The 26,415-nt window shown below is 39.7% G+C and overlaps 1 pseudogene; it reads right to left on the bottom strand.

The window, feature by feature from the left end:
• LOC132275483 (uncharacterized) overlaps window positions 1–26,415 on the bottom strand; it is a 100,733-nt pseudogene that overhangs the window by 26,650 nt on the left and 47,668 nt on the right.

Genomic DNA, 26,415 nt, shown 5'->3' with positions numbered 1-26,415 from the left:
CTTCGAGTGCTCTAGAAATCGGCAGAGATGGTTTGGTTTGGGTTGGTGTGGTGGGTTTGTTTTGTAGATGGTTTGCATGGGTTTGGATGTTGATGGTGGTTGATGGGTTTTGGTGGGTTAGTTTCGGCCGAGAGGGGGTGAGGGTTGGCATAGGCTCGAGGGATATGAGGTGTGGTGGTAGATGGGGGTGTGTTGGTTGGTTGGAGAGAGAGAGGTCGAGAGATGGGACAATGGGAAGGTTTGAGATGGTTGTTGGGATGGTCAGTTGGGTTGTGAGGTGAAGAGATAGAGAGTTGGTGAGGGAAGTTTGAGGTTGCATGCATGCATGGGGCTTGCATGCATGCATGGAGGTGTGGTTTGCATAGTTTGAGGGTGGTTTGGTGTGGCTCGGGTTCGTGAGGTTTATGGTTGGCATGATTTGCATGATGTGGATGATTTTGCATGGTTTGTTGCTTACTGGGTGGGGGTGAGGTTGAAGTTGAGAGTGAAGAGTTGGTGTTGAGAGGGAGATGGAGTGGTTTGGTGGAGGCTGAGAAGAGAGATGGTTATGAGGGTGGGTTGCTTGTGTTGGTGTGTGCATGGGGTTGGGATGGTGTTGGGTGGTCTTGCATGCATGGGCATGCATGGTTGTGGGTTGAGAGGAGATGGAGGTGGGTTGTTGGGGTGGTTTGGTTGAGAGGTGGGAGGCTCGGTTGGTGAGATGCAGAGGAGGGAAAATGAGGGTGGCATGGTGTTGGCATGGTTGCTTGCTTGCATGGTGAAGCTTTGGTGGGTGAGATGCCGAGAGTTGGGAGCTGGGAGTGAGGAGAGAGAAAAGGTGGAGGAGGTGAAGTTGGGTTTGCATGGGGTGGTGAGCTTAGGGGTGGGGTTGTGCATGGGAGTGGGTTGCATGGTTGAGGGGTGGTGGGCTTGTGGTTTGCATGGTTGATGGGGTTGAGGGTTGGAAGGTTGGGGTTTGATTTTGATGCAGACAAGGCTACATGGTGTGTGGGTGGGTTTTGTGTGGTGTATGAGGTTGGTGAGGTGGTGAGTGGGGGTAGGCATGGGGAGGGAGTTGTTTGGTTTTTTGGAGTTGTTGTCGAGCACTCTAAGCATGGAAGTAGAGTGCTCAAATTGGGACCAGTAGCCTCAGCAGCTTTGTGGTTCAAAACTCAAGCAAGGTCGAGCACTCCAGATTGGAGTTTAGATTGCTCGAAATGAAGCCAGAGAGTTTGGGTTTGCTGGGATGAGGCTGCGAGCACTTGAAGCTTGGTGGTAGAGTGCTCTAAACTGGATCAGTAGGCTCAGCATTGTGGGTTGAAGAATTTGGAGCACTCAAATTGGAATTTGGAGTGCACGAAATTGGCTCAGTAGCTTGGAAATGAACTGGCATATGGAGATTGAATGTTTCAGCCAACTTGAATGCATGGATGATCTTACATGGATGGATTGCATGGCTGCATTTTGAGTGCATGGATGAATGCATTTGATGGATTGCCATGCATGGTGCTTCCAACCATCCATCCATCATGTAAGATTGCAACGAAGAAATGCATGGAATGCATGCAACATAGAAATGCATGCAACATAAAAATGAATGGAATGCATGCAAGCAAGGTGTCTAGGCATGCAAAAATGCAATATTGAATGGATTGCCATGCATGGTTGCATGGATTTGGAACTCTCTATAAATTTTTTTTTTATTTTTTTTATTTATTATTATTATTATTATCTCATGCATTGCATGACTGCATGCATTTTTCCTATACATGGATTGAAATTTAAGAACTTTGCATGGACGGAAAAGTTGAAATTTTTCATGGAAAATTTTTTTCATAGAAAATTTTTTTTTTTTTTTTCTCTAATGATGCATGCATGAATGAGTGTAAGAAAATTTTCAAACTTTTGCAACATGATGCAAAAGGGGTGGAATTTTTCAAAAATGAAATTTTTATGCATAGAGAATTTTTGAAAATTTTCATGTCAGTCCTAAATTCAAGCCATGCATGGAAAATGTGAAACTTTGCACATTATTCCAATCCAATGCATGGATGATTTTGAGAAACCATGATCCAACAATGCATTGAAGATAAGAGGCTATGCATGTGAGAGCCATGTCGAAAGTCCGAGAAAATTGCCTGATAGAGCCAAAAACTTCCGGGAATGAAAACAAGAATTAAGAAGGTCTAAGAAGCCAGTCTAAAAATGTGGAACACAACTTAAGATAGTTCCAGAGAAAGTTAAATTTTGGCATTTTTACACCATTTCCCAGAAAATTTTGCAAGGCACGAGCAATTTCAAAGAGAAGGAAGCTTGGAAATTGAAAGAATTGCTTCCATTGCTTTGCTAAATTTACTGTCGATAGCTAGACAAAGCTAGAGCAGGCACTAATCCTCATAAATTGGATCCGTCAAGAGTACTTCCTCAACTTTTCGGGTTAGGATGGTGCCGTCAATGCAAGGCTTAAGCCTTTGGCCATTTACCTTGAAGAGTGATCCACTTGCACGATCATGAAGTTCGATTGCTCCATGAGGAAAGACGGTAGTGACAATGTATGGACCATCCCATCTTGACCGGAGTTTACTGGGAAAGAGTTTCAAGCGGGAATTGAAAAGCCAGACCTTTTGTCCCGGGGCAAAAGACTTTTTGACGATGTGTTTGTCATGAAAAGCTTTAGTCTTTGCCTTGTAAATTTTTGCGCTTTCATACGCGTCATTACGCAATTCCTCAAGTTCATTTAATTGCAACGCACGATTAAAGCCGGCTTGTTTGAGATCAAAATTGAACCTTTTTATGGCCCAATAAGCACGGTGCTCTAATTCTACCGGGAGATGACATGCTTTGCCAAAGACAAGTCGATATGGTGACATGCCAATGGGTGTCTTATAAGCTGTCCTGTAAGCCCAAAGCGCATCGTTTAGCCTTACTGACCAATCTTTGCGGTCCGGTCTAACCATTTTTTCCAAAATGTGCTTAATCTCCCGGTTAGAAATCTCTACTTAACCACTCGTTTGAGGGTGGTAAGGTGTAGCAACCTTATGAATGACGGAATACCTAGCAAGGACGGATTTTAGATAACGATTTCGGAAATGAGATCCGCCATCACTAATGATTGCTCGGGGCGTACCAAAACGACTAAAGATATGAGACTGAATGAAATGGATCACGACTTTATGATCATAGGTTTTGGTAGCCTCGGCTTCAACCCATTTAGACACATAATCCACCGCTACAAGGATGTACTCATAGCCATAAGAAGATGGAAATGGTCCCATGAAGTCAATCCCCCACACATCAAAAATTTCAACAATTAAAATGTTGGTGAGGGGCATCATGTCTCTTCGGGACATGGATCCAAGTTTTTGACATCGTTCACACGATTTGCAAAAATTGTATGCATCCCGAAACAAGGTAAGCCAAAAGAATCCGCTTTGAAGAACTTTGTTAGCAGTCTTTTTGGCACTAAAATGGCCTCCACAAGCAAGAGTATGGCAAAAATTTAGAATGCTTGTGGCCTCGGTCTCAGGAATGCATCGCCGTATGATTTGGTCCGGGCAATACTTGAATAGTTCCGGATCTTCCCAAAAGAAATGCTTGACTTGGGAGAAAAACCGGTCCCTCTCTTGTTTGGACCAATGAGCTGGAATTTTGCCAACCGCAAGATAATTGACAATATCCGCAAACCATGGAAGAGTAGAATGTGAAACTTGAAGAAGTTGCTCATCCGGAAAGGAATCACGGATGGCTGCGAATTCTGAAGATTTCTCAATAAGTAAGCGAGAGAGATAATCGGCAACAACATTGTCGGTCCCTTTTTTGTCCCGGATGTCAATGTCAAACTCTTGAAGTAAGAGGATCCATCGAATTAAACGGGGTTTTGTCTCTTTTTTTGCTAACAAATGCCTAAGAGCGGCATGATCTGAAAAGACGATGACCTTGGAGCCAAGAAGATAAGAGCGAAATTTATCCAAGGCGTACACCACAGCTAGCAATTCTTTTTCGGTGGTGGTGTAGTTCAATTAGGCATCGCAGAGAGTTTTGCTAGCATAATAAATGACATGCGGAAGTTTATCCACACGTTGGCCCAAAACCGCCCCTAATACATAGTCGGATGCATCACACATGATCTCAAAGGGAAGAGACCAATTAGGGGGTTTCATGATTGGGGCGGAGGAGAGGAGAATGCGAAGTTTGATGAAAGCTTCCATGCAAGCGTCATCAAAATTAAACGGAACATCCTTGGCTAAGAGATTACACAAGGGCCGTGAGATTTTGCTAAAATCTTTGATGAAGCGACGATAGAATCCGGCATGGCCAAGAAAAGAACGGATTTGACGGACGGAATTCGGAGGAAGAAGATTAGAGATTAACTCAACTTTTGCCTTATCTACCTCGATTCCCCGCTTAGAAATGACATGTCCTAAAACAATGCCTTCTTGGACCATGAAGTGGCTTTTCTCCCAACTTAGAATGAGATTCGTCTCTTTGCATCTTTGGAGCACAAGAGATAAATTTTTGAGACACGAGTCAAAGGAGGAGCCAAATACGGAAAAATCGTCCATGAAAACTTCCAAGAACCTTTCAACCATATCGGAGAATATGGACATAATGCACCTTTGGAACGTTGCCGGTGCATTGCATAGACCAAAAGGCATGCGTCGATAGGCAAAATTACCAAAGGGACATGTGAATGTTGTTTTCTCTTGATCTTGGGGGGCGATTGCCACTTGGTTATAGCCGGAATAACCATCAAGAAAATAATAGAAGCTTTGGCCGGCTAACCTTTTTAGGATTAGATAAATAAATGGGAGTGGGAAATGATCCTTCCTAGTTAATGAATTGAGTTTCCGATAGTCAATGCACACACGCCACCCAGTGGTGGTTCGTTGTGGCACGAGCTCACCCGCTGAATTTTCAACAACGGTGAGCCCGGATTTCTTGGGGACAACTTGTGTGGGGCTCACCCACTTGCTATCAGAGATAGGATAGATGATTCCCGCATCTAGCAATTTGATCACCTCTTTCATGACCACTTCCTTCATATTTGGATTTAACCGGCGCTGGACCTCTCTAGTAGGCTTTGCGTCATCCTCCATATGAATGCGGTGCATACAAATGGAGGGGTCAATTCCTTTCAAATCTGCCACTGTCCAACCAATAGCTTCTTTATGCTCTTGGAGCACCGCTAAAAGGTTGGTCTCTTGGTCTTTTTGAAGATCCGAGGCAATAATGACCGGAAGGGTTTGCTTTGGACCAAGGAACACATACTTGAGATGGGCCGGGAGCGGCTTAAGCTCAAGTTGTGGTGGAGATAACAATGATGGGACCGGAGGAGTGGTGGAAAGTTGGGGAAGTGGTTCTTTTGGAATTTTCCAAGGAGGTACATCCATGATAGCATTAATATCAAGCAAGGAATTTACTTCTTGAATGGCTTGATCAACATCAAAGTTTGAGAAGTCAAAATGGGACATGCAAGTTTCAAGAGGATCTTTGCTTAGAATGAAGGGGAGAGATTCTTCGACCACTTCATCAATGACATCCACAAGAAAACAATCATCCTCATTGGAGGGATGTTGAGTTGCATGAAAGATATGGAGTTTAACTTGCATGTTTCCAAAAGCAATGTCCATCACCCCGGTTCGGTAATTAATTGATGCATTAGCCGTGGCTAAAAATGGCCTACCAAGGATCACGGGAATGTGCTTTTTTGGGTCATGGACTGGTTCCGTTTCAGGAACCACAAAATCTACCGAGAAGTAGAATTTGTCCACTTTGATGATAACGTCCTCGAGAATACCTCGTGGATGCTTGACCGATCTATCGGCAAGTTGCAAAACCACGGAAGTCGGCTTAAGATCTCCCAAACCAAGTTGTAGGTAGACTGAGTATGAAATTAAATTCACACTAGCTCCTAAGTCAAGGAGGGCCTTCTCGATTTTGCTGTCACCAATGACGCAAGAGATTGTGGGGGCACCCGGATCCTTATACTTCGGGGGAGTGTTGTGCTGAATGATAGCACTAACATTTTCAGTCAACCTCACTTTTTTTGGCAAACGATTTTTAGAAGTGCGCTTTTGAGTGCACAAATCTTTGAGAAATTTTGCATAGGGAGGAATTTGCTTGATAGCATCCAAGAGGGGCAAGTTAATCTTCACTTGCTTGAAAACTTCCCACATGTCTTGAATTTTACAATTCTTGTTCCCAAAATGTGTCGACTCTTGAAGAAGTTGAGGAAACGGAGCTTTTGGCTCATAAGTAGTTTCCACATTTGGGGTGACATGTGTGGGATTTCCGTGAATGGTATTTGGACAAGAATTTGGATTAGAAGAGCTTGAATTTGGATTTTTCAAAGGAGAAACTTCCTCACTTTTGTCTCCATCAACCTTGTTGTCAACCACTCTACCACTCTGAAGGGTAGGGTGGTGATAGCTTGAACTTGTTCATGAGTCGGCCCACTCGGAGGAGGGGTTTCATCAATCACATGCATTCCTCTAGGATTTTCAAAAGGTTGAGAGGGAAGCTTGCCCTTGTCCTTTTGAAGCAATTGATTCACCGAGTTAGCTGTTTGGTCCACTTGATTTTCGAGATTAGCTATGGATTGAGTATGAGAGTGAACCATTTGGAGAGTAGGCTGCAAGGATGTCAAGAGTTGCTTGTTGGCATCCATTATTTGCTTATTTAATGATTCCATCATTTGCTTGTTTGCAGCTACTATCTTGTCAGTTGGACACACAGGAGGTTGATTGGAGACATTTAGATTGTAAGGAGGACGGTAGCTTGAAGAGGCTTGGAAAGGTCTACCCTGATATTGAGAAGAGGGCTGATTTTGCCACCCTTGGTTTTGGAATTGGGAATTTTGTGGGGCTTGTTGCCGCCACGAGAAATTCGGATGATCCCGGCAACCCGGATTGTAGGTGTTGGAATATGGATTGTTCCCGGGCCGCGAGAACATGGCATTAGCTTGCTCTTGGTTGGGATTCGGAAATTGCTCCTGTATGGGGCAATCTTCCGAGAGATGGAATGGACTAGTACATGAAGCACAAACTGAGCTTGCCGAATTTTGAGATAATGAAGGAGGAAGATGTGGTGCCATCAATTGGTAGAATTTATGAACGATGGCATCCACTTGAGATGATTCCTCCCTTATTGACTTTGGTTGACAAGGGTTGGTGTTGTTTGGAGTGGTTGCGGTCGGAGCCCTACGAGAATTGTGTTGAAGTGAATTTTCACTCAAATTCTCAAGTAAAGTTCAAGCCTCATCCGCATTCTTGGACATGAACATCCCACCACAAGAAGAATCAACCATGAATCTATGGGTTTCGGTCAAGCCAGCATAGAAAGCTTGCACTAATTGCCATTTTGGGATCAAATGATGAGGACATTTTCGAAGAAGATCTTGTAGCCTTTCCCAAGTCTCGTGGAGTTGTTCTCCATCAACTTGAGAAAAACTTAGAATGGAACGCCTCATTTGGTTGGTTTTACTCACCGGATAATACTTCTTAAGAAATTCTTGTTGCAATTGAGCCCAAGAAGTAATAGAGTTGGGAGCGAGGGAGTTCAACCAATATTTTGCCCTATCCCTTAGGTAGAATAGGAAAAGATGGAGATGAAGTGCATTGTCCGAAAAACCTCTCAACCGGATGGTCGAACAGATTTCAAGGAACTCATCAAGATGCTTATATGGATCTTCATTATCAAAGCCATGAAATGATGGAAGCATTTGAATGGTACTAGACTTGATCTCATATTGAGCTGCATCGATGTTTGGCATCACTATACAAGAAGGAGAAGCATAGGTGGTAGGAATGAATTGATCTCTAAGAGTCATTGGTTCTACATTAGGAATTTCAGCCCTTTCATTCCCCGGATTTCCTACGTTATCCCCCATTATATTGAATTCAGTTTCAAGATCCCTTGTAAGAGTGGGTTCCCTAAGGTTCCGTCTAAGAGTTCTTTCAAGTGAATTTATATCAAAAGGCAAGTCAAGTGTGGGTAGAGAGAGTGAACTACAGCCAAACATCAACAATTCACAACAACATCATCACAACAAATCTTTATCATCAACTCCACATACGATGTTCCCTTTCTCCTCAATTATCAAGACAGAAAATAAATGGCCACGACAAGGACCGATGCTTGGAATTGAAACTACACAATTGAAATAGCCCCGACAAGGGCTTGTAATTTATCTACTTCTAAGCTTAACACATGCACGATATTCACAATTCGAAACTAGAAGTCACGAGACTTACCAGGGGTCCTCTAGACTTACAATTTGCTAGCAATCCCACGGCGAGCTTCGAGTCCCTAGAGTCTTACAACACGAAGATGATCAAAACACACAAGGAATATTCACAAGACACAATATGCACAATCAAACTAAAATTTAACCTTAAACTCTTGGTTGCTAAACCGTATGTAAGTCCCCGGCAACGGTGCCAAAAATTGATCAGTTGATCAACTAACATCAACCTTCGCAATAGCACGAATCATTGTAAAATAGGGCTATTGGTCGGATAAGTCGAACCACTGGGACTGCGCTAGTCTAAGGCAACCTAAGTGTCTAGAGTCATTCTTAGGATGATGAAGGGTTTATAGAGGTTTTGTTGGATGTCACTTAAGCTAGGAAATTACAAGTGCATAAAACAATGAATTGCAATGAAATTGAAGAAGTGAGATACAAGTAGAAACGACTAGGGAGATGAATCCACACTACACCCTAAGTACATGCTAGATTAGGTCTAAATTTGGGGATAAAAAACATATATGCAATGGTCAAGAAATATGAAGCAACTGCGATGCTTAATAATCATCAAGAAGATCACTTAATCAACAAGAATGATCCATTAAAAGCTACCATAGTTGAACTACTTAAACTAAGGTGTAGAATCAAATACACTATCTCAAGCAAAAGACCATCAAGCTTTTAATCAAATGGTGAAGCACATGAAGGTAGGAATCAAGTATAAACCATCAAAGGAGGTACCTAAGCAATGGAATATCAAGTTTCAAAATCAACATGCCTTGAAAAACATTCATAGTCTACATTTTCATTGTCACTATGAAAATAAAAGCAATAAGATTGATCCAAGAATCATCAAAGATATGACAATGAACTTACATCAACCATTTACACATTAAAATTCATTACAAGAAGGAATATGCTCTTAGACTATGAAACTTCCACACATTATACATTATAGTCCCCAAAAGTATAGCCTAATCTAGAACATGATCAAAAGAGGAGGCTTCATCACCTCCCTAGATGGAGGTTTAGCTCTCCATTGATACAAAAATAGAAGAAGAAGAAGAAGAAGAATACCACTTCATTTTCGAGCTCTACTGTAGCACTCAAGAACACTCTCCTCCTTGCTCTCTTCTCTCTCTCTATCTTGCCAAAATTCCAAAGATAAGATCCATGTGGCCCTTAGTTGCCTTATATCTATCGACTAAGCTCTCTCTCTCCTCCAAAGACATCCCCAACCACTCCATAAAGAAGGAGGGTGGAAATGTGGAAACCAATGCACAAGTGGGCTGAAGAGAGGTGCATATCTGAGCTGCAATCTGGCTGATTTTCGAGCACTCAAAGAGTGGTCTCGAGCACTCTAAATTAGTGCAATGTGCAACATGCTTTTCTTGCTCAGAACTGACCTACTTTGGTAAAAATGCTATAACTTTGTACCCCGAACTCCGAATGATGATCTGCTTGAAGATTTGGAGAACTGATTCAGTGCTTCAAAAACTTCATGTTTTGATGAAGACCCAATTCTCAATTCTGGTTGGTCGAAAATGGGGAGAAAGGCAGTACTTCAGTGCTGCCAGGCAGTTCTGTGCACCTCTGTTAAGAAGATCATAACTCTCTGTTTCGAACTCCGAATGACAAACCGCTTGAAGATTTGGAAATATGATTCAGAGCTCTAAATCTTTCATGTTATGATGGAAGTCCAGTTGTTGAGTTTACTTGGTCGAAAATGGCGACAAAAGTCAGGATCTACTGCTGCCAGAAATTCAGAATTGGCACCCTTTTTGTTCATAATTCCACAAGGCATCATTTTTGCTTCCTTTTTGCACTTTAACCCGAAAATGCACAAAAACATGCAAATGGAGTTAATCTACATAAAATAATGAATTAATGGACTTTGTTAATGTAATTTAGGGTGCTTGAATATACAGTATTCAGCGCTTATCAGTGACTTCTTGGTAACGAAAAATGAAGTTTCTAGGTCACGTGGTGTCAGAGGGGGGAATAGCGATGGATCCAGCCAAGGTCTCAACTGTTCTAGAGTGGGGACAGCCTACCTCACCCACTGAGATTCGTAGCTTTCTGGGATTGGCGGGATATTATCGCAGATTCATCCAAGGGTTTTCGAAGATCGCAGGACCACTCACCCATCTGACTAAGAAAGGGGTACCGTTTGTGTGGGATGAGCATTGTCAGACTGTATTTGATACATTGAAGAGTAAGTTGACTTCTACACCTATTCTAGCTACTCCCCAGAGCAGGATAGAGCATCTTGTTTAAACAGATGCTTCTTTGCAAGGTCTGGGATGTGTTTTAATGCAAGAAGAACGACCAGTTTCTTATAGGTCTCGTAAGTTTAAACCTCATCAGCTTAATTATCCGACGCATGATTTGGAGTTAGCAGCTGTGGTCTTTGCCTTACACATTTGGAGGCATTATCTGTTGGGGGAGTCCTTCAGACTATTTAGTGACCATAAGAGTTTACAGTACCTTTTCACGTAGAAGGAGTTGAATATGAGATAGCGTAGGTGGTTCGAGTTTGTGAAAGATTACCATTTCTTTATACAGTACCATCTAGGTAAAGTGAATGTAGTGGCAGATGCACTCAGTTGCCGCCCTACGCTAGTCTTTCTACGATGTTTGCTACAGAATGGAATGCTTTGAAGACTGTAGATGAGTTGTCTGATGCTTTTGTGGCGTGTATAGTAATTACACCTGCTATCATCCACAAAGTATTAAAGGCACAACTTACGGATCAGTAGTGCATCGATAGAGTTACTGAGTCAGCTTTTGGTGATGTTCCATTTTACTCTATTAGGGCAGATGGGGGCTTGAGGTACAAAGGTCGCCTAGTATTACCTTCTGCTGATGATTTGAGAAAAGATGTGATGATGGAGGTTCACAAATCTGAGTTCTCTATCCATCCAGGTGGAGATAAGATGTATCAAGATATGAAGCGACAGTTTTGGTGGGCAGGTATGAAGGGAATATAGCTATCTTTGTCTCTAAGTGTAAGACCTGTCAGATGGTCAAGATTGATCATCAGAGACTGCATGGTTCCTTACAACCACTTCCTATTCCGGAGTGGAAATGGGAGAGTATCTCTATGGATTTTGTTAAGGGATTACCTAATTCCAACAGGAACCACAATTCTATTTGGGTCATTGTTGATAGGTTGACCAAATCAGCTCATTTCTTACCTATTCGCACTAATTTCACTTCAGAACAGTTGGCGAGGCTTTACATTGTAGATATTGTGAAGCTGCATGTCATACCGATGTCTATTATATCAGACAGAGATCTGAGCTTTGTATCAAGATTTTAGGGGAGTTTTCAGTAAGCTTTGGGTACCGAATTACATCTTAGCACTACTTATCATCCTCAGACGGATAAGTAGACCAAATGGGTCAATCAGATCATGGAAGATATGCTTCATTCTTGTGTCCTTGATTTTAAGGGCAATTGGGAAGATTATTTGCCACTTGCAGAGTTTGCTTACAATAATAGTTTTTAGAAGACTATTGGTATGGCACCATTTGAGGCGTTGTACAACCGACCATGTCGATCTCCTATTTGTTGGTTAGAGGTTGGTGAGAGCAGATTTCTGGGTCCTGAATTTATCAAGGATACCTCTGAGAAAATTGCTCTTATTCGTGATCGCATGCGCACTGCCCAGAGTAGACAGAAGAATTATGCAGATCGTCGTACTCGCAGTTTAGAGTTTCAAGTAAGGGATCAGGTGTTGCTTAAAGTATCTCTTATGAAGGGTGTAATGCGCTTTGGAAAGAAGGGGAAGTTGTCACCACGTTTTGTCGGTCCTTTTATGATTACGGATCGAGTGGGAGCTGTAGCTTATCAGTTAACACTTCCAAATCATTTACATCGGGTCCATAATGTCTTCCATGTGTCCATGTTGCAAAAATTTCTGCGAGATGAGGATCGCTATCAACATATAGATGTTGGCAAGATTGAGTTGCAGTTGGATGCGACATATGTTGAGCCACCATGTTGTATTCTTGATATCCATGATCAGGTGCTTCACAACAAGACTATTCCTCTTGTGCGTGTTCAGTGGAGCCATCATAATGAGGCTGAGTCCACTTGGGAACAGGAAGATGTCATCCGTTCAAAATTTCCAGATTTGTTGATATAAGGTAAAAGGTGAATTCCGAGGACGGAATTGCTTTGTTAGGGGGGAAGTATGTAATACCCCTAAATTTTTCAGGATTTTATTTATTTATTTATTTTATTTCATTTTATTTATTTACGTAGCTATTTGAATTGTTGTGCATTTGTTTTAGCATTTTATTTATTTATTTATCATTTAAATGTTAAGTATTTAGTATTTATTTTATTTTATTTGTATTATCTACGTGGCTACTTGAATTGTTGTGCATGTGTTTTAGCATTTTATTTATTTATCATTTAAATGTTAAGTATTTAGTATTTATTTTATTTTATTTGTATTTACTTGCTTATTTGAATTTTGTGTGTGAAATTTGTTTTTGGGAGTGTTTATTACTATTTTAATTTTTTAGTCCTCTTTGCCTTTATTAATTATTTGTTTGTTTGTTTATTTATTATTGTAACATAGGTATATATATAGATTTTATTCACTTGTAGCTTTACTTTGATTAGGTGATTATAGGATTGCCTTATTTAGTTTATATATATATATATATACGGTTTGTGGTGGCTGACGTGTGAGTGCATCAATTGGGGTTAGTGGTTTGGTTTTGTTAAGGTGTGGTTGGTGGTAAGTGAGTTAGTATAGGATTAGTTTAGGTTTGGTTATATGTATTATATATATATAGATGTTAGGTCTTGTGTGGTGTGTGGTGATAACAGTATGGGAAAAAGAAAGAAGATAAAAAGAACAGAGAGGGGCTGCGAGAACCAGTGATAAAAGAGAAGAAAAGAAAGAGAGAAAGAGAGGAAGAAATAGGGAGAAAGAAAGAGAGGGAGGAGGAGAGTGGTAAGGCCAGCTATTGTGGGGATTAACTAGAGCAGCAAAGGTAGTTAACGGTGACTTGGAGGCCCCCGGCGTCAAAGGAAAATCGGAGACGAACGGTGTAGAGTTTCGACCGAAACTCTAAGGCAAGTCTTCGTTCTACTCATTCTCGTTGATTTCATGTTCGATCCATCTGTAGAACAGCTTTAGGGAGTTAATTACAGATTAAAGTAATTTTGTTTTACGTTCAAAACGGATCATAGCAGAAAAAAATAATAATAATAAAAGTTAAAATTAAAAATAAGTATATAAATATATATTCATATCTTGGTGGTGTTGTTAATTGTACCCGCATTTAAGAGTGTGAACAACAGATGTTAGGTTTACAAAGTACAGTAGTTACATGGGTGTGGGTTGGTTGGTTTTAGCAAAAATCAAGGGCCACATGGTTGCCTATACCTATGTTTTGGCTGGGTAGTGGTTTAAATATAAAGCCTCTTGTATTGTTGTATTGTGTTTTGATTATAAGATTTGCTATATATAAGATTTGTCAAACCATTGGTATTGTATCAATTCGTGCTTGACTTTTCAATTGGTTCTAATTTATGAAATTCAAATCTGAAGCTTTAGCTAAAATAGTCCTTCTGCGTTTGTATTTTTTTTTCCTTGAGACGGTACACAGATTCTATATATATAGCAGGTGGACAACTTTGTGTTAACATGCTATGATAATATGAAATAATTATGATTTAGATTTTTATTAATTTACTTGGGGACTGTTAAAGTTTAAATTACTTAGTACTATTCTAATGAAAATAAGAAGAATAATGAAACTTTTGGATGACAAGTTATCGATTAAATGTCTATTAATATTTACCTTGTCAGAAGGATGATAGTATGTTAATTGATCATATAACGGTAAATGACTTTATTTGCCTTTTAAATTACTCCAATGATACTTGTGCTACCTTGCATTGTTATATCAATTGCTCCAGATTATAGACTATTAATGGTTATGCATGTGACTATCTATGTATATGAACTTATACATACTCGTTTAAAAGTGTATGATGGAGGACCATTGTCAGGATGTGGTCTTAAAAGCACCATTGTTAGGATATGGCTTGCTGATACCTATGTGAGCTAGCAAATAAGCCTAGACTCATACGTTTTGTCATACTATTGTCAGGATATAGTTATGACTTTAAATTGTGCCATTGTCAGGATATGGCTATAGTTACTTACATAAAAATATTTTTATTAGGTACCCTGATACGAGCTTGAGATCTCATGATCGATGGGTAGGATTGGCGTATATTGGCAGATGAGATGAGTAGCTGGTTATAGGGATTTGTGTGCCCTGGTAGAAGAGGTACTCGTGACCACCTTATTTGTGCTTGCATGAGACCTACTATCTGGTTGAGGCTGTCTTATAATCCAGTGAAAGTCTATAGTGTGTATACTTATGTATATTGAATTACATAGCTATTACATGAGTTGGACTAGGATGGATTGTTATCGTGTCTCGGTTTGGGATGTAGTAGAAAGGGCTTGTTCATGGGTTTTGACCCACCTTTGTTGTTATCTTTTCAGGTCCTCGTCAGTTCTGGGCATAGAGTCAGTTCGTGCAGAGCAGAGGCCGGTTTTCTTCACTCTTCTGGTGTCATCAACGTAGGACTCTATATTATGTTTTATTATTTCTGAGATAGACATTTATTATTCGTCTTTTAGTTTGGGATTTTTTTTTATTAGAGGTCTACATTGTATAGATTACCAAGATGTACTCTAGAGGTTTATTCTTTTAAATAAGAATTTATTGGAGATTATGGTATCAGAGAATTTATTAGTTAATTATTATTTTAGATTTCCCTTTCAGCGATATTTATTTATTTTATCATTATTATTCCTTGTGTATTCTGTGCTTGTTTATTATTGATTGGCTGGTATCCCCTGATTTTGTGCGCGGACTTGATCAACCCGTGTTTCGAAATTAGGGGGTATCACAGTTCAGTTTGCAGTAATCAATGCAAATTCTTAAAGACCCATCCTTTTTCTTCGCAAAAAGAACCGGTGCTCCCCAGGGTGAAGCACTAAGACGAATAAAGCCCTTAGCTTTCAAATCATCCAATTGAGCTTTCAGCTCATCCAATTCTGCCGGTGCCATACGGTACGGTGCCATAGAGATTGGCGCAGTATCGGGAATGATGTCTATGGCAAAGACAACTTCCTTAAGAGGAGGAAGCTCCGTCAACTCCTCTGGAAAAACATCCAGAAACTCCACAACAACTATTGGATAAACACGACCCGAACTGCTGTCCTCGTCGGCTAATAGGCTAGCCAAGTAAGACCTGTGGCAACTCTAGTCGCCGATACTGAAAATCATCGTCAAGTGGGAACCACTCTGATCTCCCACAAAGTGAAAACAATCTCCCGTGGGAGTGCAAATAGACACTCACCCGCAGAAGCAATCGATCGTGGCACGAAAGAAAGACAACCAGTCCATCCCGAAAATGACGTCAAAGCCTGTCAAAAACGATGAAATCGTACTTTAAAGTCCACCCAACTATCTCAATAGCACAACCCCGACAAACATGGTCTAAGGACACTGGAACCCCAACTGGTGTGTCAACACAAAGGAAACTATCCCGTTGAATGACCTCCAGACCCAAAGAATGTGTAAATCAAGCAGATATGAATGAATGTGATACACCTGTGTCAACAAGAACTCTAGCCCAAGAACTGAAAACTAGAAAGATACCTCGAACTGTAGAAGTCCCAGCGGAGGTATCGGCTTGTGGCAATGCGTAAGCTCGTCCCTGAGCACTTAACTGCTGAGAATTACCCTGGTAGCCCGACTAATGTCCGGAAGCAGTAGGCGTAAAACCTCTACCCGGATATGAACTAATTGGTGCAACTGGCTGTGGTGCTTAAGGCACCCTGAAACCTAACTACATAACTACTGACTGTGCCGGTGTGGCCTGTGAACCTGCGCCACTCTGTGCCCTACTCCGTGGATGAGGGCAATCCTTCCTCATATAACCGGGCTGCTTGCAGTAGTTGCAAGTCCCCTGAAACCCTTCGTCAAAGCTCTAGGCTTACTAGCCTGTGATTGACTGGTCTGTGGCTAAAGTTGTGGGCAGCGAGGCTTGATGTGCCCCAACTACTAACAATGGTGACAAATCACTCCCCGAGCTGACCCCGAAGATATTGGAATTGGAGATGCAGACTGAGCTTGCTGTGACTTTCGCTGAGTGCGTGAACTGTCCCCGGCCTTAGCCTTTTTCCACTAACCCCCAACGAATACTAATGAAGGCTCCCCACGTGGCTACTTATACGAACCCTTGATCCGGTGCTGGTCTTGGTCCTCTGCCTTAACCATCATAGCCCTTTGGACCACCTCTCTGTAGGTCCTTAAGTGCAATATCGACATTCTTGGCCTAATGTCAAGATGTAACCCATCCTGAAATTTTCTCGCTCTGAGTTCATCGGTAGCTACCATCTCTGGTGCATAGCGGGAAAGAGAAATGAAGCGTGTCTCATACTCAATGACACTCATCATACCCTAATAGAGACCTGTAAACTGTACTCTCATATCCTGCCTCATAGCCCTCAGAAAGAAGCGGTCGAAGAACAATGTCCTGAACTCCTCTTAAGTCATCACTTCTACATCGTGGATATTGGTCATGGACCTCCACCAGATATCGGCATGTCCCATAAACATAGAGGCTGTCAAGGAAATCCTCAATCGGTCTATAGACACTGCCATGCTATCGATCTTGCGTAGCATGAGATCAAACCATGCCTTTGAAGCAAGCGAATCCATACTCCTTGTAAACTAGTCAATCTTAACCCGCTGTAACTTCATAAAGTAGTCCAATGTCTCATTAGCAACTGGTGCCGGTGCTAGACCGGAATTTGCATCCCTGAAATATGCTGACGAAACATCTGCTGAATGGACTCTGACATCCCAGAGCCACTTCTTGTGTGATCTGCTCCTCATAAGTCAGTGCTCATGGTGGATTAGGACCCATGCCACGAACTGGAATCGTAGGCCTTCCCGGACCCCTCGTAAACTCAGTGTCATCAACCTGCTCCTCAATGCCCGGACGTGAAGACTCCCCACGCGTGACTACCATGATGCTAAACGTACGTAAGGAAAAAGGTCAACAATAACACAAGCTATTATGACCGAATGCAACTCACACTACAAAAGCATGAAACATAGAACAAGACAAGGTATGCAACATACGGTCATGTTAAAACAATCAAAGAAAGTTGTTTAATGAACTAAGTACTTAAGCAAATAAGCATACGTGTCAAACAAGGATACTTTTTAAATACATAAGCATATAAGTACAGAAGACATGTCATCATACCAAGCATGTTATCAATAGGCACGTAAACATGTTATCAAAAAGTATGTGAATACATTAAGGTAGATCAACAAAAGTATGATATACACCCGAAACCCGTCGTCCTAAGGTTTTCGAACCTAAGAGCTCGAGCAGGAGGTTAGCTCTCGGTATCCCCATTTGTTCTCTCTTTCAGGTACGACTCGATTTCGGGGACGAAATCCTTTTAAGGAGGGTAGGTTGTAATGACCCGGTCATTTTCCTTCATTTCCTTTTTTCGTATTTTTCTCTATTTCGTCCTTTTCTCGTTTTTCATTTTTACTTGCATAACCTCACTTTTTGTGCTCGGATTTGATTCTGGCCTTGCATATATCCATGATATTTAAATTTCATGATATCTACATTTTTACTTTTGTAAAGGGCACGAATACATAACTTCTAAGTAATATTCTTAACTTTTGGGGGTTTTGTGTAATTAAATAAAGTAATTATTTTTCGTCTTAGGGACCATTTTACAATTTAATTTGGAAGATATTTTTAAAAATGACCTTTTTGTAATTTCTAGAAAATGTGACAAGTGTCATACTCTCATGGTGCCACTTGTTGATTTTGTGGTGGAACCACTTGGAAGCCTTGTTTGATGACACATGGAGGGTGGAGATTCACCCATTTATTGGCCTAGGATAGGAGCATTTGTTGGCATGCATAGTTGACAAGTGTAGGCTTGATATTAAATCTTGAAAGTTTACTTAGATTCATGACAAATGTAGGTCTCATATTTAGTCTTGCAAGTGTGCGTGTATGAGAGGTAGTGAAAGAGCACCTAGTGAGTGGAGAATCCCACCACATTTAACTTAGGGTTTTCACATTTTATTCATTCATCTCTTTCCTCTAAAGAATCCTAACCTAGCCACCATTGAAGACTAAGTTTGGTTTTAAGCTTCAGACTTCATTTTGGCCTCCTTCCACTCACCTTAGATTTAAGCTTGGAATACTTTAGTTTCCTCTCACTCTCCTCTACATAACCCTTATTTGGTTTCCCATTTTTAAGCTTGGTTGCCTTGGATTATAGAGATTCAATTCTCTATTGAGGTAGGGGGTGTTCTAGTTTATTATTTAAGTGATTTAATTGTTTTTGTAGTGATATCCAAGTTGTATGCATGTCTTGTATTGAAATGAGAAATTAATGATTAATTGTAACTTGTATATAACTCACTTTAGACTTGATATATAGCATGGCCGTGACTTGATCTTTGTTGTATCTTAATTTGGCATGGTTTAAGTGAGCTTTTAAATCTAGAGAATTAATTAATTTAAGTTGATTTAAATTATACTTAATTGTACTATGCTTGTATTCCATTTTAGACTTGATATATGGTATGGCCATAATTTACTCCTTATTATATATTATATATTAAATCGGAATCATTTGGATAACTCTTGAAATCTAGAGAAATTACTTAGTTGGTCTACTTAATTTCTATCATATTAATCTAATGATTTAGTCATGTAATTCATGGAACTTATTGTGTTTTATCACATATCATGACATGTTGCTTTACTTGTTGATTTTGGAAACTTGGGATATCATCAAGAACTTGACTTGGCTAGGACTTGGTTCTAGTACGGGAGATAGAGAGCTCCATATACTATAGTGTGCACTAGGAGAAGGTACCTATGGGTTAATAGCCCTAAAGTGATCCAAAGAGTACGGTTTTAATCCGGGCACTATCCAAGTATCCACTTTTGTTTATTTCGCACTTTAATTTCCAAGTTGATAACTTTATGAAATTATATCTCATTGTGCTATGTTAAAAGTTCCAATGTTACCTTAATAGCATGGATTCAATTATTGAATTGTAAATCTTGTAATAAGTTAAACCTATGCATGCCCATTCCTTACGAGTAAACTTGTTTACTCACCCCAAAGTTACCGGGTGTTTTTCAGGTAAAGAAGCATTATTGTGGGATGCACAACACTCTTAGACTTGCTAGATTTCTTGGAGTATTTTTGGTGACATTGAATATGCATTTGTTAGTATATCATGATCTTTTTTGGTGTATTGTATAAAAACTTGTATTTATTGTCTAAGCCATGTAACGTGCACTTAAGTGCACCTTTTAACACTCTTTAGATGTGTATGTAATGAGGCCAAGGGCCAAAAACACTCATATGCTATGTATGCTACTTTATTTTCATAGTTTGTTTATGGAATTTATGGGATTTCATGCATTGAAAGGTCATATTTTGCATATGACATGCCATGATGTCGTAGGCCATTCTAGCGCGTCTAATTCATCATTTTACACATGCGAGCATGATTACATCTCAAAGAATACATGGATTTCAACTTTTGAACTATTTTTGAATGATTTATGAAGATTTAAGCAAAATTCATGCATTGGGGTATCATTTAAAGCTTCATTTTGATTTAGCATGTTTTAGATGCTTGCATGAGGCTAGGGAATGTTTTAAAACTTGTCCAGATCAAATGGGAAACATGCATAGCTTTAGGATTGAGCCAAGAACCTTCCCCATGGATTGAATCAGCTTTTTCTGCTGCTACCAGGTTCATCGGTCGACTGATAATAGTTATCGGCCGACTGATGACTGTTCAAGACCAATTCTAGTAGGTTTGCAAGTGAAAAGTGGCGTTTCGATCGGCTGGTACTGTTTATTAACTGGCTGATGATTGAGTTTCAGCCAGCTGGTACTGTACATCAGCTGGCTGATCCTCCCTGGAACCTTCCACTTTTGATTTTCTGGGACAGCTTTGTTGTATCAACTTCAAAGAGCCATAACTCCTTCATTTCTAATCCAAAGCAAGTCATTCTTGAGTCTAAATTCAAGAGCTTGATGTTGGCTTTCCAATGTTACCAACCATACATCAAAAATCCAATTATAATGAGAGTTATTACAGTTTTAGTGAGATAGGGTTGTGGTAACTCCTAAACGGAGAACGCCATTTTGTTCTAAATTCATATCTTTTCCATCCGAACTCCGAATCAGGTGATTCTTGAGTCCATTTTAGTTATTTTTTTGTTCTATTTCCAATGGTGTGCTTGGTAGCACCCACTTCCATTTTGGAAAAGACCGTTTTGCCCCTAGGCTCATTTTTGTCTGTTTTTGAAACGTCGCTTCCGCATTTGTTTTCTTTGGGTTCTGTGACCTCATTGGAGGCCCCATTGGTGTTTTATAGACATGTAGTATCTCTAAAGACCATTTTTTTACCTTGTGCATCTGCATTCTGGTTCATTGTTGGATTTACGTTCGGGTCACCGCTGACGCACCGGGTTGAATAAAACTTAGGTCGTTACAATATTGAAGTTATTCTATTACATGAATTAATAGACATTAAAGAGTGGTCTGAAAAAAATTATTTAGGTTCTTATTAATACTTCCCTATATTTTGGACCTAATCATATACTCTTTGACTACTTGTTTTGATATATGATCTAGAAGGGATTGAAATAAGTAATATGAATCGAAATGCATCGTTTGGTATCATCCTATAGCAATAAATTTTTTGCATTTTTACATTATTAATTCAACGTACAAAAAAGATAGCTTAGGAGATGAGAATAATTAAAACAGTACAGTTGATCGAAATTAATAGTTTTAATCAGAACTAAGCTTCTGGCCTTGTTTTGTTAGACCTGTGTTATCATTGATAATAGCTAATTAGGAGTAATTAATGGGAATAATCTGTAAAACACTACTAAGATGCTTCCTTGCTCCATTCATTTTGTTTTTATTTTTGTTTTTCGATTGAATGGATAAACTTGTATAAATATAATTTTTCTTATATTTATAGAAGCTTAACTTAACCCTATTCAACAAAAAATTAAAAAAAAAGGCCTTTGGTCTTGTGTTTATTAGTTCAATTACGTATTTCGATTTTCGGTAGCCAGGGTTAGGCCATTTTTTTTCTTCTTTCCCATTAAAACCGAGAAAGGAATGGTAGAAGAAAAAAAGGCAATAGCCCACAAGCTAAAAGCCTATAAGCCCGAAGGCTAACAAGAGTAAACCAAACACCTAAACAAAGCAGCCCAGCCCAATGACAATCGTACCAAGAGGAAAAACAATTGCTCTAGATTTCTTGCAGTCACAGAGTTTGCAAACCATCAGTTTACTATGGAGTTTACACAACTACACTTAGGCCTTACACAGATTTAGAGTTCGGACTCCATGTTGATGTAATCCAATTGCCAATTGTAGTGAATATTTTGGCATATTCATCAAACATATCACTGAAACCGTTCGTAACGGCCTGATCTCCCAAAGTTACGTACGTGTGTGCTTGTGTGTCTGTGAGTGAGAGATGGTCGGTGGTTGTGGTGGGGGAGAGATAAGGGTAGCTAATGGTGGAGAAAGTATTTGGTGCCCCGGGCACACAAGAGTCGTTCGTGCACAACACATGGGGTAACGAATGTTTCTAATGGTCCGATGCACGCTAAGCACGTCATATTCGTTCGTATATAATACGAGCAGGAATGGACGACTCTATGCACACCGAATATATTCTCCTGAAGGTGGCTAGGGAGAAATAGGATCATTTGGAAAGAGAGAGATGGGTGAAAAGAGAGAAATATGATCATCAGCTTGAGGTGGAATGTTGTACAATATTGTATGAGTTGTCACAAGTGTATAGTTAGTATTGTATGAGTTGTCACCTACCCCTCATTACATATATAGAATTACCATGTATAAGGTTTTCTTGTTCTCCGTTCACCTACTCCCATAGCTTCTCCTATATAAACACCAGTGTATTATTATATTACATACTCAATAATATATATGTTTTCATATATTCTCTTTTTCTCTCTCTTTTAACATGTATCAGAGCGGAAATTGATCCCTCTTTAAATATTTTTTAGTCTTATTCAGACTCCGATCTTGATTCCATCTCGTCTTTTTCTCAATCTCTTCTCGGCAATCACTCGTCAGTGATCTCAGTTCTCGTCTCAGCAATCTCTCTTGGATCCCTCCTCGGCTCTCTCCTCGATAATTTCTCTCGGGTTCCATCTAGGTTAGATCTTGATTCTCTTATTTTGGCTCCCTCTCATTACTATATCTCATTTGTTCGGCAACTCTTGTGATGGATACTAAGGAATCCCACCATCTTGGGTTAATCACCAGCACCAAACTGGTAATGCGTGAACGTGCAAATCCGCCCTCCTCCACTGCTACTATCACTACTTCAGGTAATACGTGTTTCCATGCTTCATCTTTTACACCTTGGATCATTGATTCATGGGCATCCGTTCACATAACAGGTATTCTATCTCTTTTTTCTGATATTTCTCATGTTTTCACACCATCGGTTGTTACTATAGCGAATGGTGTCAAATCACCTGTTCATGGAATTGGTACTTTCTGCAATTTGGGTCTCACTTTTTCATCATTTTTATATATCTCTCAATTTTCATTCAATTTATTGTTAGTTCGCAAAATCATATCAGATTTAAATTGCTCAGTTACTTTTTCTCCTTCTCGTTGGGTCTTTCAGGATCTCAAATTGAAGAAAACAATTGGTGGGGGGTTTGAGAAGGATGGTCTTTACTACTTTCAGCTAACTACTGCTCCAAAAGCTCTACATTCCACCTCCTCTTTGCTTACCAGCGGCATTGCTGCCTTGGACATCGATTCCTCTTCAAATAGTCTTTGAGCCTTAGTCCATTATTTAGTTGAATTTCTAAGTTTAATTGTACTACTTGTGAACTCTTTTTTTCCTAGTTGGTACTCACACACACTTGTCTCTTCTGAGACTTGAACCCCTGACCTCCTTTTAAGAAGTAAGAGGCTGATACCGTTAGGCCACTAGCCCATTGGTTACTTGCGAACTTAGTAAACATCGTCGGGCTACTTTTAAGTCTCATTTTGATAAAAGTTTAAAACCTTTTGAGTTAGTACATTCGGATGTTTGGGAACCAGCTCGTACTACTGGTATATTTGGTGCTCGTTATTTTGTGTTATTTATTAATGATTATTCACGTTTAACTTGGGTTTATATTTTTAAAGATAGATCTCAAGTATTCTCTGTTTTTCAATCTTTTTTATGCTGAAATTTAAAATCAGTTTGATGCAAAATTACTTGTTCTTAGAACTAACAATGCCTTTGAATATAAACTGAATGTTTTTCAAAAGTTTCTTGAGTCGAGGAGCATTATCCATCAAACATGCATCTTGTATTGATACCCCTCAACAAAATGAAGTTATTAAATAGAAGAATGGCCCACTCTTAGCTATAACTCGTGCCTTAATAATTTAAATACATGTTCCAAAACATTTTTGGGTAGATGCAGTTCTGGTTCTTGTTTATCTTTTAAACCGTACCCTTCCAAATGATTTTTTTAACAAAAATCCTTTTTTCCATTCCTCCAAAGGTGTTTGGGTGTGTCTGTTTTGTTCATAATCTAAGCCCAAGACAAGACAAACTTGCTCCTCATGCTCACAAATGTATTTTCTTAAGTTATTCTCGCACTAAAAATGGATATAAATGTTACAGTCCAACTCTTCGTAAATAATTTGTGTGTGCAGATATAACTTTCTTTGAGGATGTTCCTTATCATTCTCAGGAAGGCAGTCGTTTAGAGGACGCTATTCTTCTAACTCCAATTTTCGATTCTGACATCCCACCAGCTCTTCGTGTCTATGCTCGTCACCAGAAAAGAGTAGTTAATCATATTCTAACGAATGAAGTAGTAAACCCAGCCTTACCACTTCCACTAGTAGCTTCAACGTTTGGAGATTCTTCCATCTCTCCGGACTCTGATCTTGATCAACCTATTACTGTTCGAAAAGGTATACGGTCTTGTACTAATCACCCTATCTTTAATTTTATATTATATAATAAAATGTCCTCCTCCTTTCAAGCTTTTTCTTTGTCATTATCCTCTATTGCTCTTCTTAAGTCTTACAAGGAGACACTTTCTCATCCAGGGTGGAGGAAAGCTATGGAAGAATAAATAAACGCTTTAAATAGAATCATAATTGGGACCTTATTACTGAGCCTGCTGATATTCAGGTTATTGGTTGTCATTGGGTTTTTACTGTTAAACAAAAACCTAATGGTACTGTTGACCGTCTCAAAGCTCGACTTGTTGCTAAAGGCTACACTCAGACTTATGGCCTTGATTATACTGAGACGTTCTCTCTTATGGCCAAACTGAATTATGTTCATGTGATAATCTCTCTTACAGCTATTCTAGACTGGCCACTTCATGGATCAACTTAATGTTAAAAATGCCTTTCTACACGGTGACCTTAATGAGACAGTCTATATGACTTAACTACTTAGGTTTGAGCCTAAAAGGGAGTGTGTGTGTCATCTCAAGAAGTCTATCTATGACCTCAAACAATCTTCTCGTGCATGGTTTGATAAGTTCAGTAAAATAATGGTAGCTCATGGTATGACCAGAAGCCAAGCTGACCACTCTTTTTTTTTTAAGAAAACGAAACGTTGTATTGTGATTCTTGTGGTGTATGTAGATGATATTGTTATCACTGGTAGTGACAAAGATGGGATACAAGTTCTAATCCATCACTTGAGTTCTAGTTTCCTCACTAAGGATTTGGGCAAACTTTGATATTTTCTATGAATTGAGGTGTCTCGGTCGAAGCGACGCATTAGTCTTTCTCAGTGAAAATATACTCTTGATCTCTGGATATCTTGATTCAAAACCTGTAGCTACACCCATGGAGACCAATGTAAAACTTAAGGTGGATGATGGTGACCCACTCAATGATCAAGAGATATATCAGAGACTTGTAGGTAAACTTATTTACCTCACAATCACTCGTCTAGATATCTCCTATGCAGTCAGTGTTGTGAGCCAGTTCATGACCAGTCCTCGAGTACCTCACATAGAGGCAGTTGTACGCATCTTGAAGTATCTTAAAGGTGCTCCGGGACGTGGTCTACTTTATCGATCTTTTGGACATCTTCAGATTGAAGGATATACAGATGCAAATTGGGTAGATTCTCTTTCTGATCGACGGTCCACCACTGGTTACTGCACCTTCATAGAAGGAAATCTAGTAACCTGGAGGAGTAAGAAACAATCACTTGTGGCTCGTTCCAGTGCTGAAACAGAGTATAGTGCCATGACACACACTGCCTGTGAACTTACTTGGTTGAAAACTCTTTTACAGGAACTTGAGATTTCAGTCCAGTATCCAATTTCTCTCCATTGTGACAATCAGACAACTATTCATATTGCTAGCAATCTAGTTTTCCATGAGAGGACTAAGCACATTGAAGTAGATTACCATTTCATTTGATCTAAAGTTGACTCGAATGAAATTGGTACACCTTTTGTTCCTTCTGGTAGACAGCTGGCATACATCTTCACTAAGGCGCTTCCCAAGAACTCCATTGATTCCATATGTAGCAAGCTGGGAGTTATTGACATGCATTAATTTACTCTCCAGCATGAGGGGGATTATTGTACAGTATTATATGAGTTGTCACATGTGTACAATTAGTATTGTATGAGTTGTCACCTACCCTTTATTACCATATATAGAATTACTATGTATAGAGTTTTTTTGTTCTCTACTCACCTATTCCCGTAACTTCTCCTATATAAACACCATTGTATTATTGTATTACATACTCAATAATATATTCGCTTTCATATATTCTCCTTCTCCCTCTCTCTTTCAACAAGATCATTTCCTTAGATGCTTTTGTAAGTGAGAACATATATGACATTTCATGCGTTTTTAAACTCCCATTGGTAAGTAACGAAAGGTTAATAAGAGTTTCAATGTTACTTGAAAATCACTTGGTGCTGTTATCATTTTCCATATATAATATGTGCAAATGTTGAAATTACGGTGACAACAACATGGGATGTGACCAAAGGACCAAATGGCCCAGCGGTAT

The sequence above is a fragment of the Cornus florida genome, unplaced genomic scaffold, assembly GCF_030987335.1.
Source record: "Cornus florida cultivar Cherokee Brave unplaced genomic scaffold, ASM3098733v1 CherokeeBrave_3.0.0_Hap2_Chr01, whole genome shotgun sequence".
Classification (NCBI taxonomy): domain Eukaryota; kingdom Viridiplantae; phylum Streptophyta; class Magnoliopsida; order Cornales; family Cornaceae; genus Cornus; species Cornus florida.
The sequence above is the reverse complement of the archived record's forward strand: the minus strand, read 5'-3'. Positions and strand labels throughout refer to the sequence as shown.